The sequence below is a fragment of the Anser brachyrhynchus genome (genome assembly GCF_964034855.1).
Source record: "Anser brachyrhynchus genome assembly, chromosome: 8".
Lineage (NCBI taxonomy): Eukaryota > Metazoa > Chordata > Aves > Anseriformes > Anatidae > Anser > Anser brachyrhynchus.
In genome coordinates, this window is record NC_137702.1 from 12,839,439 (window position 1) to 12,846,571 (window position 7,133).

Below are 7,133 nucleotides of genomic sequence, written 5' to 3' on the forward strand. Positions count from 1 at the left end.
AGGGGAATGGGAAAAGCCAACATGAAATTTATTTGGCCTAAATTTAGGTTGGGATTTTTGCATAGTCTGGAAACTATGCATCCAATACAATGTTCTCTTTGTACTGTATCTATATAATAATATTCCTGACACACAAAATAAGTAGGGTGTGGGTAGTCATTTAATACCTAAAATTTTACTGACCATGTACCTGCCCAATTTTGGTGTTTTGGAGGGAACAGTCACAAATCTTATTGAGCAAATCTCGCTGGGAAACGTCATATGCCTTTTCTTATTTTTGTCTGTTTTCTTGAACTTGTATGTTCATTTTGTGGTATGTGAAGTACAAGTGTGTTGGTCCAAAAGTTATGCATTTGGAAATGCTCTTCTGTTGAATTTCAGCATAACCTCTCTAATAATTAGTGAACTAAAATCAAAAGATATCTCATTGAGGCATATTAAGGTATCCCTTAATAACTGCACATGCACATGGAAATCTTATCAGCTGGGAGAAACCTGTTTAATTTTGTGCACAAACTGGGTAGTTTACATGCCTGAGCATGGCTTTGAAAGTCAAGGAATGTAGGTCTATTAGAAAATACTGGGCCAATGTAGCCCGTTACACTGATCTGCTAGTGTATATATGGTGTTATATAAATAGCTTTTACTTTCCTAACTTAAGTATCTATAAATTATCAACTTCAATTGCTCATGTGTCTTGAAAAACAAAGTTTTATCATGGATTTCAAACATAATGGATGATAATGGAGGATAAGTGGGAGAAAATGTTTGAATTTTATATTAACAAAGAAATCACAGTACAAACTGTGATTAACAGTCATTTCTACATTAAATCCAATGCTTTCTAATGACTAAGTTTTACAAAGAGTACCTTTAATTCACTTAAGGACAACAAAGAATCAGAATGAAAAGCAAAAGTGAAGCGAGACAAAGAATTTCAATCTCTGTGGATTCCTGTATAATTCATGTGGTACAGGGCCCAGTATTTCTCCATATTGGCAACAGGAATTTAAAATGATGATAGAGTGCTACTGATTCTCAGTATTTATTCCTCTTTTAAGGATAACCAGATCTATAAGTAGATAAGATGTGTGATATGTGTTTGTAAAGCCAATAGTTTACCAGAAGAAAATTTTATGTCTTTGCTAGTTTGAAGATTATGAAATATATGCCAAAATACTTCACTTGGAAATCCTGAGTGTACTTTTACCCTTCTAAACCATTTCTGAGTTTAAAGGAGTTCCATGGCATTCAAAGGAATACTTTTGACTTCTGTTTCTTATTAAAGTGGTACTTGAATTCCTTGCATGTTATGAGTAAAAATTCTTCATAGAAGTAAATGTTTAAAAAAAAAGTCCTGTTTTCCTCTCTTGCACCTTTTCTAATGAGTAATGCTGATGCATGGTGATGGTGTTCAGTAGTAACTCTGAAACAGTAAGCATACTTAGCACTTTTGTTAGTGTGCATATTCTGACACCATAACCAGCCCCACAGTTCCCCACCAGCAGTTTTTTAAAGGAGCAGTTCCTCACATCTCTGTTTCCTAGTTATGTATAACACTAGCAACAGTTAACAGTATAATTCCCAATTCTTACAAGCACTCCATTACCTAAATTGCCAGTTAATGGACTGTTACTGTCTACAATGCCTTGTCTCGTGGGAGGAACTGTGGTGTTCCTAAAACAGCCTCAGAGCTGTCAGGAGATAATAAATCTGCTAGCTGTTCTGCTCAGCTAAGTATGCTATATGTTTGTTCTCATTTAAAATCACCACCTCCAAATTGGCACCCATTTCTTAATCCTTTCTCAGTTCTAGGGATATAGCTAATTCTGTGTCTATCTGGAATGACAACTTATGTTACCATCTGCACCGACAGCGTATGCTATTGTATATCCAATACAATATCATTAGTTTAAAGTGCAGATGCCCATCATTTGGATTTTATTTTTACATTTCTCTTCCTCTGTATTTGCATTTTCTGAGTAACGTGACCAGCTTTCTCAAACAGCGCATTCCTGTTTTAAGATTTCAGTTAAATAAGGCTTTAACCAATGACATTATTTGCTTTAGGACAAGGCTTTGTAGTTTTTGCAGGCCAGTAATGCTGTGTGCTTTAGCAAATTCATAAAGATGATTCAATTAATTCTGTCAGAAATAACCTAGAGTAATATGTTTCTCAAACCCTACTTTGCTGAAAACTGCTTAACATCATGCCAATGCATGATGGTGTGCTATCAGGTCTGGCAAATACTTAGTTGTAGCGTCTTTTGATTTGTTTCTTTCAGGTTAACGGAAAATATTATAGGACAAATGACCTCTTTTTTTTTTTCTCCTCTCTCTTTTTATTTTTTCTTTTCTTCTTCTGAACTATATAAATCTGGCAGCAGTTAAGGATGGGACGAAGGAGAGGGAGAAGTCAAAAAAAAATAAAGAAAAAAACACAACAAGTGCTCTTACTTAGCTTGGCCTGTAACTTTAAACTATACATCTAGCATGAACTTCTTCCTCCACCTCATGGAGGCCATCTCTGGCTCTTTCCTTAGATACTTTTTCCTTTTCTAAAAGGCCTCCTATTTTCTTGTCTGTAAAACATTCAAGGGACCAGGATGATAATTCCTAAATCAAATACTGTCAGGCCAGAACCTGGAAAAGAAAACTGGAATTGGCATAAAAGTTTGGAGACGCAGCTTCCTGGACGTGCAGGTTTTAAATATGGTACCATTCTCAGCAATGGACAGGTTTCTTCTAAGACAGGGCAGAAAGCAATGCACAGCCTACACAGAGCTCTGCTGCCCTCTGTTCACCTCCCTGGGAGAAAGCCTGGGGCTGTCGTCTTTTGTAGGCCTAGAGTAGTAGGGAGTCTATACAGTTGGGGCTTAAAAGTGGTTTGTAATCTTGTAGTAAAGAAGATGTGCTTTTGTGTTTTCCTTAGTGCTTTTAACTGTGACATCATTCATTTTCAAAAGACGCTGGATTCCTACAGAAATAGTATTCAATCTTTAAACTTTGAATCTGTTTAACTGAGACTTTAAAGAGGTTTAAAAAACCTTCTTTTAGAAAGCATCAGTGGACAAATTGTTTATATCTATTGTACAGCAACAATGCTATGAATTCCAGATAACCAGAGGTGGCAGAAATGTGCACAGCTCCGCCATGACATGGAAACTTTCTGGCACTTTGTACTGTTCATTTGGCGTGGGCATTTGATTTCTCTGTAATATCAAGCCAAGAATGTATGCATTTAAACTTAAATTTTGTACTGACTTTGAGATGTTTTCTTCTTCTGCGCTAATATTATTCTTCATCTCTCTGAAAAATTCCTTGGAGCTACTGGTAGTCTTGTTATCCTTTCTGTTTATGCTGTGAAAACTCTGTTGATATACCCAAATTCTTGCAAAGCAATAGAATCCTTTGAAGTTCTTACATCTTTCCCCAAATACTGGGATTTGTTTAGTGATATTTTACCCTTATGTTTTGCTTTACAGACTTGAAGTTTGAAGTTCACATTTCTGTCTTTATCTCTCTCATTATTTGGAATATTTTTCTTGCTTTTGGTGTCAGGATACCATTTGGTCTTCAGACTAGACTAACTTTTGCTTGCCAACATGTAATTCCTGCTTTCTGGTCCTTCTGAATCCTCAAAGGAAGAGAGGGAGAAAATAGAATGAAAAAGGGCTCAAGGACTGAGCTAAGGACTCACCAATTACCATCAGGGATGAAACAGGTTCAGCATAGTGAGATTAATATAATTCACTGTGTATTGCTAACAGCCTAGAGCAGCGCCAAAAAACCAAAAACAAACAAACAAACAAAAAACAAACAAAAAACTAAAAACACCTTCCCCCATCCACAACTTCTTCCCCACCTGCTATCACCAAGTGGCACAGGCAATGGGGGCTGTAGTCACTCTGTGGTCAGTCCATAAAGCTTTGTCTCTGCCATTCCTTCATGGTCACTCTTCCAGTGTAGGGGGTCCTTCCTACAGGATGCCATCCTTCCCACATTTTCTCCTTCCTCTCTCCCTGCTGTGCTGTTGCAGCAGTTTTTCTTTATTTTTTATTTTTATTTTTTTTCCCTTTCTTAAATCTGCTCTCCCAGAGGCCTAACCAGCGTCACTCACTGGCTCAGCTCTGGCCAGCAGCAGGTCACTTTGGAGCTGGCTGGAGCTGCCTCTGATCTGACATGGGGCAGCTGCTGGGCTTTGCTCAGAGGCCACCCCTGCAGCTCCTCCCACCACCAAAACCTTGCTGCGTAATACACTCCCTGAGTTTGTTTCCATGGAAGTGCAGCTGCGGTGAGAGACTGAGATATGTTGGCACTGCCATGGTGCAAAGTCCCTGGGCTACACTGGTGCAAAAGTCAATTTTCCATGCATGTTTAAGCCATTCACAAAATTCTTTACTGAGAGCCACAAATGTACTCCTAACAGACTAAGGCCTTTAAGTTCAGGGTCATCACACTGTAATATGTACAATTTGGTACATTAAAAACATTATTTGCTGAAAGATTGCACATTCTTAGTTGTCTTAATAATTAAGGCAGTTGTGTCTACAACTTGTACTTTCCCTCTAACTTCATTGAACTTCTGGTGCACCATGAACAATTATTTAACATTTTATTATTGCTGTCCCAGTCTTCTGTTGCTCTATTCTGTTTTATTTTCTGATTTGTCTAGCATGTAGAGGACATGGGGTGACATGGGTTGACAGATGGTAGGGAACTTGGCCTTTCAGATACAAATTCACACCAACCTCAATGTTTGTAAGTGCTGTAGGTGAAGAGGAGCAAGCATTCACCCCAAACAAGCTGTCCTCAGCACAAATAATCTACTGTTGAGGAAAAGCATATAATGGACCTTCTGCCATACAGCAGGTTGTCAGACACATCTGTGAATGTGTTTACATGACAAAATGAATGAGTAAAACCATAACAAGGCAAACCCAACAGGAAATCAGAGTCTGTATTTACTTCTTGTCTCCTTTGGAGGCAGAAAGGTGGCCTCCAACTGCAATGGCAAAGACACAAAACTCAAATTACAAATTTGTACCATATGCTTTTTAATGCATGAATGCAACATTTTAACAAACTTGGCTGAGGAGGATTTACCAGGAAATGTCTGCTTAATACTGAAAGGCTGCCATGGAGATCATTAGGTTTCTAACAAAATTGAATCACGAGGGTGTGATCAGTGAACTGATGAGTGGAACGCAGGTGTATGGAACAATTGTCTTTTGTTTGCCTTGTTATGGTAATAGGATTTCTATTTTGTGCAAGTATTTTCATAGATTTCTCTTGAGAGCTTCTCTGTGCCAATAGTTCCATTGTGTGCCTTTTCTCAGTAGTGCTTGGTAATGCAGGTTCAGTTAGTACATTTGTTCCTCTTTGTAAATTTAAACTGGCTAATGCTTCTTCTGATCAGCTATGAACTATCCTCCCTTGTCCTCTGCATAGCTAGCATCTTCATCATTTATGCTAGTGACCAGAGTGAAATGAAACTGTAGTGATTAATGGTGAGTTGATGATAAAAACATCAAAATGTGTCTTTTTTTTTTTTCTTTTCTCTGCATTTCACTTTCTCTCTTATTTCCTCTTTCACACTCTTTGCTCTCTCACCTCTTTCCTGTTTCATTTTCAGTTCTCCTTCTTAGGTGTTACAGTAGGAGGTCCTTCAGGACCAAAGAAGCCACAGAAGAAAGAGGAAAGATATGCTATAACTTTTCACTAAATATGTATTTATGTAAACATATATATATTACACAGATAGAGCAGATACAGTGGCCTTTCAGCAGTTTGAGCCCACGTTTGTGTTTATACACCCTCTGAGTGCTCAGATACTATCTTCTTTGTTGTAAAGGTGGAAGCTCGATGGTCAGTTCTTGCTTCTGTTCTGCTGTGATCCAAGTTCATAAGATGGATATTAGTGTGCACTCTGGGTCTTAGTGTGAACACAACAGATTACTTATTTTCTTTAGTGGTATGTGGCTTTCATTTCTTCATGCTAATTGGGCATAACTTGTGCACTTATAATTAATAATATATTGATTATAATTAACTAGTTACTGTGTGTTCATTATTTCTAGTGGACATGATGGATGGTTACAGTATTTGTTATAATGCTGTAATAGATGGGGCAATCTGGTGCCATGCCGAAATAATGGTCTACAACTATACACACACACCTCCTTCCAAGTATCTTTACTTCCATTGTAGTGCTGTTCTATCATATGCAGCAACTATTTTCTGTTTGTTCTGGTTATTTTTTCCCTCGGTACATGAATGGTTCACACAGACCTTATGAATACTGGCTGTGCTTATGTTAGGAGCTGCAGGCCTTGGCATCATAGGACATCAAAGCTAACTCACTCAGTTATGCTGTATTATGTCTGTTTAGTTTCTTCTTTCTCAAAAGATGCCTCACTCCAGACTACGCGTAATAATTTTGAACCTTGGGTGGTATCTTGTCTGTCTCACAGCATTGTGGTATATATTCTTGGCTGAAAGCTTCAGTGTTCTTCAGCTCTTACAGAGACTAGATAACCAGAACTTCTTTCTTTCAGGAAAGTGAGGCACTATCGGTGATAGCGATGTCCATCAGATAATCCAATAACCTCCAATTCTGCTTTCCTTGAGTCCTTAAGAAACATTGTGTCTGATTCTTGTTAATCATCTGAATATATTTCTGCATTTCATTACAGATTTTGAAAAAAAAAATGTGTTTTTTTTTTTAAGTCTTCACTTGCAATGCTTTGTCTTGGCAGCGATTCAGTATGTTATAGTAAGTACTTCTAAAATTAGTAAAAATTGCTTCAAAACATCTTCAAGAATTTGGAGTCATCGTTTTTCTTTGTAATAAATTAAAAAACATTGGAAAAAATTCAGGATTATATAGACACAGAAAATGTCTAGAGAAAGCTTCTAGGAGTGCCATCAGTCTACTTGAACTGCCAGTAAGGTAAGTAGGAAAAAAACATAAAAAACAGCCTTAGTACTCTGGTGTCTAACTACTGTAGTAACAAAAAAGAGAATAAAATATGAGAAAAGCTCTAATAATTGCTGGAAATTAGAGGATGCAGAAGGACCCAGTGTAAATGTAATTGTGTACTTTTGTCTTGCCAGCTGATTCTCCTGTCCTC